Genomic DNA, 14,729 nt, shown 5'->3' on the forward strand with positions numbered 1-14,729 from the left:
GTTCTCGAGGCAAGAGAGCGAAGTATAGTCCCGCCCTCCTTTATATAGGCACTCCCAGCAAGCTCCGCGCGTCCTATTGCTCCCTGGGAGAAGGGTCTCTCTCTCTCCCAGCAGTCTATGATCTTGCTCCTCCCGTACTAAATCTCCCATAATTCCAAAGTCACTGTCTTTGCTGAACTTTAATAACAATAACAGTTTGAACAACACCAGCCATGCGATCCGGCTACAAAATTAATGAGAGAGATTTCCATAGTGTGATACTGTTTAATTTATTAGAAGTTTAAAAGCAAAAAAACTTACAGAGTTAATAACAATTCCAAGCATGTGTAAAGGTTCAAGTCGCCGCCTCGGCATGCGTTCCAACTACCGGATTTGACGTCACTCTACCGTCCCAGCTTGACGCGTTTCACCCCTCCACCTTGGCATCTTCAGAATCTGGGGGCACTCGTGGCTGGCTCCTTCTTATTCACTAATCTCCTCCCACTGCACCCAAAACCTCCTACTACTCCCTACTAGGTCACTACTGTTTGTGGTCTGACCTCATTTCCTACTCCTGACTGGATGTAGCGGGGGCCCGCCATTTTGGTACACCCTACTATTCAATAATATGGCTGCGGTTGTGCTCTATATTCCATATTACTCCACCCTGCTCGTTTATATACCTATCTAATGCCACAATATTCATCTATTTCTGTTATTTACATCATCCCAATGTTTTAGTCTATTAATATATATTGTCACTTTACTAAAGTCTAGAAATTTCTTACCAAGATGACAACATTACTAATTCTCATGGTACGGCGAAGGACTTACAACATAGTATAAATTTAATATAAAAATATATTTATGAATTTATACACATATTATTAAAACACACAAAACTGCCCATGGGAAAATGGGGGGGAACACATATAACAATGCAAAAGCGCCTTCGTCCACTGGGAACAAAAAAAAAGCCCACATAGACCGAATAAACCACTGCACTAGAACAAATAAATAACTACTGATAATGGTTAAATAGTGGTATTAATCCAAAGGAGGAACCAATACTAAACCTCCAATTAACTCGACATGTTTCGCAGGGATCTGCTTCTTCAGGAGTTTCAGGAGGATTTGATCTATAGAGGGAATACAGAAGAGTAGGTAGAAATGGCATATGTGATAAGTATCAAGACATAACAATAAACATAGGAAAAAGTATATATATATTTTTTGCTATTTTATATATCCCAAAATTCCTCAAATTGAACCCTCAAATCAAACCAAGGATGGATCTACTATATGGGCAGGGATCCGCTAAACCAGGGGCAACAAGGTATCTCACAGGCAAGTATGGGTATGTCTTGATACTTATCACATATGTCATTTCTACCTACTCTTCTGTATTCTCTCTATAGATCAAATCCTCCTAAAACTCCTGAAGAAGCAGATTCCCACGAAACATGTTGAGTTAATTGGAGGTTTAGTATTGGTTCCTCTTTTGGATTAATACCACTATTTAACCATTATCAGGAGTTATTTATTTGTTCTAGTGCAGTGGTTCATTCAGTCTATGTGGGCTTTTATGCCCCCAGTGGACAAATGTGCTTTTGCATTGTTATATGTATTCCCCCCATTTTCCCATGGGCAGTTTTGTGAGTTTTTAATAATGTACAAATTAATAAATATATTTTTATATTAAATTAATATTATGTTTTAAGTCCTTCGCCGTACCATGAAAGTCCCCTATGCCTTAATCCAGTTCCCTATACCAATGAACTCTAGGACGTAGGAACATTTTTCATCTAAGCACATTTATTACCCAACATTACTAACTAGGTGATCAAAGCTTAAAGTTTCTCTGATGGTATCTATTACATAGCTTTCTTACAATCATATGTATATAAAAAAAAATAATAAAAAAAATTAATATAAAATATTAATAAATGCACGTTGGTCACGCTACTGCAGCGAGGGGGGCGAGTGTGCCGGCAGCGGCGCGCTCCCGCCTCCACTCGGCAGCGGGGACTCCGATGCATGGGGCAGGAGGCTCCGATTGCCACCTGCCACCCGCGATCGCTCCCCGCTAAGAGAGAAGAACGGTCAGCTGTTGTAAACACAGCTGACAGTTGTTCTCTCTGGAATAATCACAGAGTGCCTGTGATCCTTCTATATAGGATCACAGGTCTCTATGGTCATTTCACAAGCCCCGCCCCCATACAGTTAGAATCACTCCCCTAGCCACTTAAGCCCCGGAAGATTTTACCCCCTTCCTGACCAGGGCCTATTTTGCGATTCGGCACTGCGTGACTTTAATGGACAATTGCACGGTCGTGCGACGCTTTACCTAAACGAATTTGACGTCCTTTTTTTCCCACAAACAGAGCTTTCTTTTGGTGGTATTTGATCACCTGTGCGATTTTTTGATCATGCGCTATAAACAAAAAAAGAGCGTCAATTTTGCAAAAATAACAATATTTTTCACATTTTTTTATATGAAATTCCCCAAAAAAAATTTAAAAATCTAAATTTTTTAACATTTTCAGCCAATTTGTTTTATGCTACATATGTTTGGTAAAAAAAAATCGCAAAAAGCGCATTTTGATTGGTTTGCGCAAAAGTTATCGCGTTTACTAACAAAGGGAAAGATTTTTGTCATTTTTTGTTGTTTTTTTTTAACGCGTAATGGCGGCGATCTACGATTTTTTTTGCGGTACTGCGACATTGCGGCGGACAGATCGGACCCTTGACTGACATTTTTGACACTTTTTGGGTTACCAGTGACATTTCTACAGTAATCAGTGCTGTAAATATGCACTGTTACTGTAAAATTACACTGGCAGTGAAGGGGTTAACTTTTTTTGAGAGGGAGGGGCTATGTGTGTCCCTAGGGGCGTGATTCTAACTGTGATTGGCTGTGGCTTGAGATGTATGAACAGTGATCAACGGTCCTACATAGTAGAACCGTATGATCATCATTCATACACAGGGGAGAATGACAGGCGGCTTGTTTACATTAGCCGCCTGCCTTTCTCCCTCTCCACCGACGATCGCGAGTGACCGGCGGACCCGATCGTCCGCCGGTCACACACGCGGGGGGGTCCGTGATTGCGCGGGCGCGGGCCTCCGGGGGCGCACGCTCGCTCCTGAGACCCTCACAGGCTAGCGACGTAGACCTACGTCACTCTGCCTGTGAGGGGCTGACTGCCGCAGTAAATATACTGTGAGCAGTCGGCAAGTGGCTAGGCTCACATTTAACCTCTTGATCACACACAGTGTTAGCCCCTTCCCTGCCAGTGTCATTATTACAGTAACAGTGCATATTTTTAGCACTGATTACTGTAGTAATGTCCCTGGTCCCCCCCAAAAGTGTCAAAAATGTCAGTTAGGTGTCTTATCTGTCCGTCGCAATGTCGCAGTCCCGCTTAAAATTTCTTATCGCCGCAATTACTAGTTAAAAAATAAATAAAAATGACATAAATATTTTCCCTAGTTTGTAGATGCGATAACTTTTGCGCAAACTAATCAAAATACGCTTATTGGGATTTTTTTTTACCAAAAATATGTAGCAAAATACAAATTGGCCTAAAATGATGACAAATTTTGATTTTTAAATTTTGTTTTGGAAATGTTATATAGCAGAATGTGAAAAATATATATATATTTTTTTTTTCAGAATTGTTGCTCTTTTTTTGTTTATAGCGCAAAAAATAAAAATCGCACAGATGATCAAATACCACCAAAGGAAAGCTCTATTTGTGGGGAAAAAAGGACATCAACTTTATTTTGGTACAGTGTTGCACGACCGCAAAATTTTCTGTTAAAATAACGCAGTGCCGAATGGCCTGGTCATAAATGGGGCAAAACCTTCCGGTCCAGAAGTGGTTAAGAAAAACCTTTTGACCTGAGAACCACATTAAAAGATACTTTATTATAATATGAATCAATCATTTAAAACATCATAAAATAAATTATTTATAAGGTATATTTAGAGTATATATATTCAAGTGAAGCAGTGCCAAATCACAAAAAAATGGCCTGGTCATTAACCACTTAAGCCCCGGAAGATTTTACCCCCTTCCTGACCAGGGCCTATTTTGCGATTCGGCACTGCGTGACTTTAACGGACAATTGCGCGGTCGTGCGACGCTGTACCCAACAAATTTGACGTCCTTTTTTTCCCACAAACAGAGCTTTCTTTTGGTGGTATTTGATCACCTGTGCGATTTTAACAATATTTTTCACATTTTTCTATATGAAATTCCCCCAAAAAAAAAATGTAAAAATCTAAATTTTTTAACATTTTCGGCCAATTTGTTTTATGCTACATATGTTTGGTAAAAAAAAATCGCAAAAAGCGTATTTTGATTGGTTTGCGCAAAAGTTATCGCGTTTACTAACAAAGGGAAAGATTTTTGTCATTTTTGTTGTTTTTTTTTTTTTTAACGAGTAATGGCGGCGATCTGCGATTTTTTTTTGCGGGACTGCGACATTGCGGTGGACAGATCGGACCCTTGACTGACATTTGTGACACTTTTGGGGTTACCAGTGACATTACTGCAGTAATCAGTGCTATACATATGCACTGTTACTGTAAAAATGACACTGGCAGTGAAGGAGTTAACTGTATTGGAGAGGGAGGGGTTAAGTGTGTCCTAGGGGCGTGTTTATAACTGTGATTGGCTGTGGCTACTAGTGTAAGAACAGAGATCAACGGTCCTACATAGTAGAACCGTCTGATCTCCATTCTTACACAGGGGAGACTGACAGGCGGCTTTGTTTACACCAGCCGCCTGCCTTTCTTCTGGTGTAACGGACGATCGCGAGTGCCCGGCGGACACCGGGTCCGCCGGGCACACACGCGAGGGGGGGGTCCGTGACCGTGCGGGAGCGCTCGCTCCCTGGAGCCTCACAGGCTAGCGACGTAGTACTACGTCGCTTTGCCTGTGAGGGGCTGACCGCCGCAGTAAATAGTCGTGCGGCGGTTGGCAAGCAGTTAAATAAAGCATAATCCTAACAGCTTCCCTTCCAGCAACAGCAGAACCAAAGCCAATGGCAAAGGCTAGATTGAAGCAGCTTTGGGCAGCTGGATCAATGTGTTATCAATGTGCAAATGCACTTCTTGATCTCTGAGTTTCTTTTTTAAGAAATGGACTGGGCCCCCTTTCTCCCCAGGGCCCCATAGCAGCCACATGGGCTGCTATTGCTGTAGTTATGCCCTTGTTTTCTTGCATGTTTATCAAAATATTCAGCTCATACAAAGCACTGCAGATTTGTTGGCACACTTTGACCTTAATAAAAAAAAAAAAACAATCCTTTTGGTCATTATTGCACATAACCTCCAGCGAGAGGCCAATGTACCGAACCACAAAGACTGATCGGTATCAAAGCAGCACAAAGCTGTTAAACACATGAAGCTTAAAACCAGCCTATGTTTAGCTTTAAAAAAAAAGCAGCAGTAAGAACGCGTTGAGCAGGGCGAGGGATTAAATCGTCTGTACACTTCCCCCTGCCAGCAGTCAGTCAAGGTCAAGGCACGGTGCCCATTAGGTTTTCTCATACCCTTCGACATCAAGCTGATATCAGTTTTAGGCCAAAATAACCCCGTGCAAAACTGCATTCCTTCCCCTCAAGAAAACTCCTTATTTTGTCTTTTTCTTTCCTTAGCCAGCCTCTCCTTTTTATTCCCCTTCCAATTTGCTCAAGTTCGCTTTTTCCTGTCTGGTATTGAAAAAAAAAAAAAAAATGACAGACGCCTTTTCTTCTCTTCCAAGGAAAAAATCTGGAAAACCTAAGACTTTGTCTGGATATATGATCTCATCGCGCTGCACGCGTGTCTGCAAGCCTTATAATGGAAATTCAAGAAACACCTCAAGGCATGCAAAGCTTTTCTTTTCTTTGTGCACCGCGCTATGAAACGAATACATGTTGCAGCTCGCACCCCTCTTTTGAGCGTGCAAGGCTGTGTTCTTATGTAAATAGCAGTTTGTTCGGGAAGTCTGCTGCTGTCTCCAAAAAATTCCGCCTGGTTGATCTGGAAGAAATTGTGCTAATTATGTGTTATGAGAAAGTATGCCTGTGTAGATTAAAGCAAAGGCAACAATCCTAACAGGCATAGTGTACACAATTAAAGGGAATCTGTCACCAAGAAAAGAGCAGGTAAAGTAGCCTGTGAGCATCAAAATGAATGTCACTAAACACAGGGAGGCTGTGATCCTGTTGAATGATTTATTTGCAGTGTTCAGGCATGGGGGGAAAGCTGTGCGCTAACTTGAACTATTCACAGTTAATAAGGACAACTCTCACTTGGCCTCACCAGATTACTTGTGGAAGCAGACACACCGCTTTAACCAAACTGCCCCTTGTATGGAAGAATTAAGTCCTCTTGCTCTCTCTAGCAGTAGACTTGAAGCAACTACTTTATCTTCAGGACACTTTCTAGCATCCCCTTTACTGACACCCGTCCACTGACTCTTCTAGCTGAAGAGATGGCCCCCCTCAGGTCAGGCCCCATGACACAGATCTGTTCTCACTGTAAGCAGAATCAGATCCTCTCCAGTGTCTCCCTTACAGTCAACTCTGCAGGTCATCTGGGTTCAGCTCCTCTCTGACACCCCGGCCCTCAGGTCACCCACCTGAGGCCGCATAACAGCTTCTACAGAGGGCAGGCAGCCGCCCCCTCCCTCCAGGACCCTGCTCTCCAGCCAAAGACCCAGAGCGCGTGCCCTTGGCATTTATACAGTATCCCAAAATGCAGCAAGGCACTTTTCTCTGCCAATCACCAGGGCTGTACTAAATGCCTGTGCACTTATTTGTCAGGTTTCCTCCCACTGTCCAATATGCCTCCCTATTGGACCAGTGTGAAACACTTCAAACAAGCTGAGCTGCACCTGAGCACCATGAGCAGACCTCACTAGCAGATCCTGCTCTCTGGTAGGCAGAGAGCAATATAAATTTACCTGACAATCTCTCTGGTAAGCAGAAAGATCCAAAAAACGATATTCTTTCTTCTAGCATCTACCCAGGAGGCTGCTACATCCACCCCCCTCCAAACTGAGCCCTGTCCTCACTGGCTCTGGGCATCTGCTACTACAAAAATACCTGTACAAAAATTTACATGGAGTATCCCACAAACTTGGAAAGGGGGAAAAAGGGAAATAACGTATGTACAGGGCCATGGGGCAAACCCCATATGTGGCCAGTAGATACAATAAGTTACGTGAAAAAATATAGACATCTGCTGTACAAAATTTACACAGCGCTTCACCAAGTGCATTATATTAATGCACCTCCCGCCAAACTAAAATCTGTCTGACAGGAAGAGGTTAAACATCCTGACTAACTATACTACAAATAAGATTTGTACATATATATATATATATATATATATATATATACACAAGATAGACAATATACATTTCAAAGGCATGAAGATCCCCTGTAAAGGGAGAGCATGTAGTAATTTTACATCCTATATAGTCACAGTGAGACTGTCCTCTCTACAGAGGGGACCTTCTCACCTGCAGAATCTCTAAATCACAATAGAGGAAACGTAGACTAAAGCTACATTTCCACTACACAAAGTTGCATGACAAGTCACAACCCATTGATTTCAATGGCACCCGTTCTCATCTATGCGACTTTGAAAATCAGCAACTTTGAAAAGGTACTTGCACTACTTTGATGCAACTTTTGAGGCAACTTTGGTCCAGAAAGTGTAAAATTGGATCAAAGTTGCATCAAAGTCGCACTCTAAATCGCAATAGTGGAAACGTAGACTAAAGCTTTGTTTCCACTAGTGTGACTTGTCATGCGACTTTGGACACACAATGTTGCATGACAAGTCACAGCCCATTGATTTTAATGGCACCTGTTCCCATGTGACCTTGAAAAGGTACCTGCGCTACTTTTATGCAACTTTTGATGCGACTTTGAGCCAAAGAGTTTAAAGTTGGATCAAAGTTGCATCAAAGTCGCACTCTAAATCGCAATGGTGGAAATGTAGACTAAAGCTCTGTTTCAACTAATGTGACGTGTCATGTGACTTTGGACGCACAAAGTCGCATGACAAGTCACAGCCCATTGATTTCAATGGCACCTGTTCCCATCTATGTGACCTTGAAAAAGTACCTACGCTACGTTTATGCAACTTTTGATGCAAATTTGATCCAGAGAGTGTAAAGTTTAATCAAAGTCGCATCAAAGTTGCACTCTAAAACGCAATAGTGGAAACATAGATTAAACCTCCGTTTCCACTAGTGTCACTTGTCATGCGACTTTGGACACACAAAGTTGCATGACAAGTCACAGCCCATTGATTTCAATGGCACCCATTTCCATCTTTGCCACTACTTTGATGCAACTTTTGATGCGACTTTGATCCAGAGTGTGTAAAGTTGGATCAAAGCTGCATTCGCACTCAAAGTCACACTCCAAAGTCGCACTTTAGCCTAATGACTAAGTTTCTACTAGTGCGACTATTAATTTGTGCAATTTAGAGTGTGAATTTCAGTGCAGCTTTGATCCAACTTTACATTCTCTGGGTCAAATTTGCATCAAAGTATTGCAGGCACTTTCTCAAAGTCGCTGATTTTCAAAGTGGCATAGATGGGAATGGGTGCCATTAAAATCAATGGGCTATGAATTGTCATGCGACTTTGTGTGTCCAAAGTCGCATGACAAGTCACACTAGTGGAAATGGAGCCTAAAACGCATTACTCACATGTCATGAGCAATAGAAATGGATCTGTATCCTTCTAAACTTTCACAAATGTTCCTTTATACCTTATCCCTTTCATATTTTGCGCTGGTCATGTGACCCCCTTCCCCCCCTCTCTCTCTCAGGAGAAGCTGCTGGCTTAAACAAGGCAATGAAGACAGGAGGAGATCATGGTAAATGATAGAAGGATGGGGGTGGGGCTGGGCAGGTCTAGGCATGCATGTTTAAGAAAGACCGACAACCTTTTCAGGAAGTGAAATACAGCTTATCAAACTCAGATAAAGGGAGATAGCGTTGTCGGTGAAGAACAGGAAGGAGCTGATTGTCCAGGTTAGATAAGACTTTCTAAGCTACACAAGCAGCTAGCCAGAAAATGAATAATATCCAAGATAAAGATATTTAACATACTAGTAAAAGGGAAAATTACATTTTTGACTGGATTTTCCCTTTAAATTGAATCTATCACTAATGTCACTCATATATAACTTTGTGATCAACCTGAGAACTGGTTACAATAAACAGGTAATGACAAGTGGTGGTGTTCGTGGATTTTGAGAGGAGACCCAAAGAGAGCCCAATGGTTCTGAGACAAGGATGACCATAGGTAGACCTTCAAACAAGTTCTACCCAAACTTCACATTAAACATTAGAGATTTGTATGTTTAATATCTGTCCTTCTAAAATGTATTGAGCCAGTAATGCCTTACAGGAACAATAGTCTGTACTAGAAGAATCCAAGCCAGCCAACCAACTTTTGCTTGAAGTTGTATTAGCTGTGAGCTTTTTCTGCAGTGTGAGATTGCCCATAAACTTTGTGAACGATGGCCACCCATTCTGAAATCTACTGCAAGAATTTTAAGCATGTGGTACCTGTCTTCATGGTAAACCAGTAATCTACTTTCTTCATATATTACAGAAATATTAGAAAGGAGCAGAATTGTTGTGCAGCAAATTACTTATTTTGCTGAAGCTAGCTCTCCATTTTGACCATTAAGCTGCTTAAGAGAAATATGTTTGGAAAAGAACACAATCTACTTTTTTTATTTATTTGTTTATTTCATTTAGTGTTCTTTTATTTTTTTTTTAGACTTGTTACACTGTCTGTTTTTTTTTTTTTGTTGTGAGAAAAAAAAAATTAAATAATAGGATGACGAGGGGCCATTTTTTGGCGCAAGAACTGATACAGGAGCAATAATTGAAAGCCAATTGTATAGGGTGACCAGTTGTCCTTGATTGTGTCCCCTTTTTAGAAATGGCAATCACAATATTCCCAACGCACATGTTCCCGAAGTTGGCTGTTCAGTATTGATGGGTGCTGCAGTGACCACAGGCTGGGAACCATAGACACTCAATGTGAAGAAATGTCACCAGCACACCAAAGATTCCTCAAACGCAGTGGCGGCCGGTGCGTTGGGGGCGCAGGGGCGCCACCCCCCCTATCCATGCATCCGGCCCCCTAATCTACATGCGGGGCGCCGGATGCATGGAGTTCAATGGGGCTTTTTTTTTTTTTAGTCACTTGATTAGAGCCAGAGGCTCTAATAGGCTTCAGCAAAGGGTGGACCCAGGGCGCAGAGCAGTGCGCCCCGAGCCCACCCATTGTGTGACAATAGCGAATGAAAATCAGAGAGACCTGCTTCCTGATTGGCCAAAAGGCAAACCCCATGCCATTGGCCGAGGAGGAGGCGGGAGGACTGAGGACTTGAGGAGATGCGGGGACTGAAGAGAAGCCGCCGCTACAGGTAAGTGCACTGGTCTGGTGGGGGGGCTTGGCACGCTGTTCTCTCTCCATTAAAAGGGGGCACACTGATCTCTGCATTGAAGGGGGCACAATGATCTCTGCATTGAAGGGGGCACGATGATCTCTGCATTGAAGGGGGCACAATGATCTCTGCATTGAAAGGGGGCACGCTGGTCACTGCATTGAAAGGGGGCACGTTGGTCACTGCATTGAAAGGTGGCACGCTGGTCACTGTGCATTGAAAGGGGGCATGCTGGTCACTGTGCATTGAAAGGGGGGCACGCTGGTCACTGTGCATTGAAAGGTGGCACGCTGGTCACTGTGCATTGAAAGGGGGCATGCTGGTCACTGTGCATTGAAAGGGGGGCACGCTGGTCACTGTGAATTGAAAGGGGGGCACGCTGTGGTCACTCTACATTGAAGGGGGCACGCTGGTAACTCTGCATTGAAGGGGGCACACTATACCTTGATTACTGAAGGCCCATTTCACACTTTTGTGACCTCAAAGTCACGCAATTTTTACAGCGTTTTTTGCTGCAAAGCAATGCCCATTACATTATTCTGTTTGCGCCCCCCCCCCCAAAAAAAAATTTGAGCACCAGCCGCCACTGCTCAAATGGGTCCAAAGTTTTATTTTGTGGTCACATGGTACATACAAAGTTTAAGAGCCATGCAAGGCCTCTTCGTCAGGCAAGTGGAAATCAAGTCCCTAGTCTAGGAGTAACACTGTAATCTACTTCAGTTTGGGAACTTCTCTTAGTTTTCACTGTTAAAAGTTTATAGTTGGCTTCCTAAATAAGAAAGAGGGAAGAGAGGGGTGTGTGCTTTAACTCCCTGGCTGCGTCAGAGTTTCATGACAATGGTGCAATCATTTTTTGTTAAGTTTAGATTCTGATGCTTCACTGAGGTGCAGCCTAGGTGACATCATTGTTCCTCCAAGGAGAGAGTGTACTCAAAATCCCATAAAAGTGTTCCTTGAAGTTTCAGAAGTTTTTATATAAACTATACTGTTTCACTGGCTTTTTTAAGATATTTGTACAGAATTTGGGGGTTGGGGAGCTGTAAGTAAAATGGGACTTCCAAAATCATATATGCTACCTTTTCCTTGGACTTCTACACTGTAGATGGGATGTCACCAGTATTCTGGCATGACCCTGGGAAGAATAAGGATCCAAAATCTTGTGAGAAAACGCTCTAGCACAGCACAGGGGCATCTCACAAGATTTCTGATCTTTGTTCTTAGGATCTTACCCGAAGGAATGTGACGTCATCTATGCCTAAACTCTAGAGACAGAAGCTGGGTAAGGTAAGTATATTTACTAGCTTTTTTCCACAGTTTCTTTACACTTTGCAACATTTTGGCATGAAGGTGAGAATAATGCTTTTTAGTGAAAGGTCTGGGAATTAGTCAAAGTCTACCCATGCAGGGGGCCCTCACCCACCCCATATTTCAAGAGTTGAATGCCTGTTTATGTCTAGGGGTAGAAGAGGAGGCAGTGTTACTTACCCCAACCCTTACTTTGGCCTAACCTTACATTGTGCATGGAGGGGGTGACCATTCGATCGTGATTGTGACCTTAGAGAGGAGGCTGCAGCAAAATGGTCACATCACTGGAAGGAGCCTTCTGGAGCATGGAAAAGGCAAATATTTAACTTTATTCCAGCACCTGAAGGTGGGCTTTAAGTACACATGTTAAACAGAAAAGCATATGTAGCACCCTCCTAGGTAGGTGCTAGGAAAAGTATAGTTTGCTCTGCCTGCTTCACAGGGGAGCCTGATCAGTAGTTAGGCCTGTTGCATGTGTGATTCATCTGGTCTGAGGGAGTGTCCCCACTGTATCCAATAGGGGAGTCTGTTGGACAGTGGAGGAAACCCAGCCAGTGACACACAGGCTTTTATGACTATCCCCCAGGGTAGGCACAACAGTGGTGCATCCTGGAATATGTTATAAAAGCCATGGGCACATGTGACAGGGTGTCTCTAGGCGGGAAGCCAGGTCCCAGGAGGAGGGTGACGGCTGTCTCTCCTCCTGCTGCGGAGGAAGGTGGTCACGGGCGGTCGGCCTTGTGGACCAGAAGTGTGGTGCTGAGCCAGGAGGTCCAGTGGCTACTGACAGTGGAGCAAGTGGCAGAGCAACCTGAGGAAAAACAGTGTCAGTGAATACCAGGGAGCTTGCCGGGGTCTGCCCAGGAAGGGGACCACTCCAGTGAGGGTCAGTGGACGGGAGCTAGCTTACATAGCAAGTGAGAAAAGGGGGTGTCAAGGTAGGACCCTGAAGGTTTAACACAACAGAATCACATTTACTATCTTCACTTCAGTGGCAGAGTGAAGCAGCGGCCTTGCCGCATTCTACAGATAGCTGTCCTCTACATCGTGCATAGTTCTAAGTTGGAGTATCCCACTCATCCCTTCAAAAGAATACCTACCTTCTGATATCTGTCTGTTTAGACAGAACAAAATGGCTGCTCAGTCAATACGTTCATTGTTCCAACTGTTGCTGGTTTTAATTACATTATTTTATTATTTATCTATTTCGTTTATTTCACTTTCTATTATTTATTTATTGATTGGTTATTCTTTTCAAAGTGAAATTTCACCACATTCACTAAGCTGTGGGAAAAATTCCCTTGCAAAGTGCAAATTTCCTTGCAAAGGGAACAGCCTAATTTTCTTTAGTAAATTGGCCTGTTAATATTTTGACAGTTAATAGAGAAGCATGGCTTTACAAAAAAAAATAAACATTTATATTCACCTAGGTGAATCAGCCTGATGCTGCATCCGTTCCCCGCCGTTTCTAAGACTAAGGACTGAGTGATGAAAGAATGCTGATTGCTCAGTTCTCAGTCTTCAGTAAGCAGAGGGGCGGTGACTGTCAGTCACCGGCTTTCTGTTCTGCCCCTCCAGCGCTCACTGGTGCGCCGGGGATATGGAGGGGGCGGCTGCGACTGGCTCAGTCTGGGAAGCTGATCCAGCTGCCGATCCAGGCATCTGAGTGGATCCCAACAGTAAAGTCGGAATTTTACCCGAGCCTAGACCGGCTTGGTGACATCAGCTTTAGCCCGCTGTCAGCTGAAAATAGGTCACAGGACAGAACAAACTGCACTCCTGTGATCCCCAGGAGAAGTATAGCCTGAATAGCTTTAGCTATACTCTTCCTTTTAGTGATGGAGGGGGTCGAGGGGGAGTGTTGCCATTGTTGGGCTGTGCTTAGGGCATCAGTTACCTCTAATCCAGCCTTAAATCTGTCCCAAGGTGCCCAAAGTCTTTCATAATCCTAGTCACGCTCACATTTTGTTGCGCTGTTTCCACTTTTTAACTGTAAAACCCGGCAGACTACCCTTATGGCTATAGTAATAATGTTTAAATATTGATTGCAATTGGGTTGTAATTTTGTGGGTGCTATTGAAAGTGGGCATGGTCAGTAGGTTGTCTCCAGATTTAATTTTGGAAATCTGTTCACCTTACCAAAAACCAAATCAAAACTCACCTTTAAGCGTTTGTTACCCCAACATTTATTATATACTGTACATGATATGTGCCTGCTGTATCATGTACTTGTATGAGAAAGTATCCTGTTCTCTTTGTATTTATTTCTTTGTGTGAAATCTCTGCCAGTCCCTCTGCTTTCCTATTAAAAACTGACAACACTAAGCAGGAGAACACAGCATTGTCAGTTCTCTAGCTATGTTGGGAACTCAGTGTACTCTCCTGCAACGATCAGACTTGTCCTGACACGCCCCCGCTGCACAGCCATTCACTGGGAAGCTCAGTGTGCTGCTGCTTCTCCTCCCCTCAACTCTTATGCAGCTCAGAACAGAGGGAATGTGATCACTTATAAAAAGGGGAAAAAAGGTATTTATAATGTTTTTTTATATCTATGCACAAATGTATTGCCTTTCATTTCTATTTTAAACTGAACTGGGTTGTTTTACGAGGTGATCATTTACATCCATTGACGTCAATTGTAATTTGTCAAAAATGGTTTGGTCATTCACCCTAGTTTTGCTCATTCTGAAAGGATGGAGGGAACTTTCATCTGGAATTTTCCATTGTATGACCCCCATAGGGAATTCTCAGTCTCCTATGAAATAGTTATCCACTCCCATGCTCATATATCCCTTGGGCCAGTCTTCTCCGTACCACGAACTGCAGAGGAATGAAATTGGTTCAGAGATAACCTGGCACATTGTGATTACTGAACATTCACACACAGGGAGTTGTCTGGCTTGCAGGGAAGGCCCTAAGGCTGGTATTGTGATATGTATGTTTGATTTGGGAGACAGCCCAAG

The sequence above is a fragment of the Pelophylax lessonae genome (genome assembly GCF_965119305.1).
Source record: "Pelophylax lessonae genome assembly, chromosome: 2".
In the NCBI taxonomy this organism is placed as follows: Eukaryota; Metazoa; Chordata; class Amphibia; order Anura; family Ranidae; genus Pelophylax; species Pelophylax lessonae.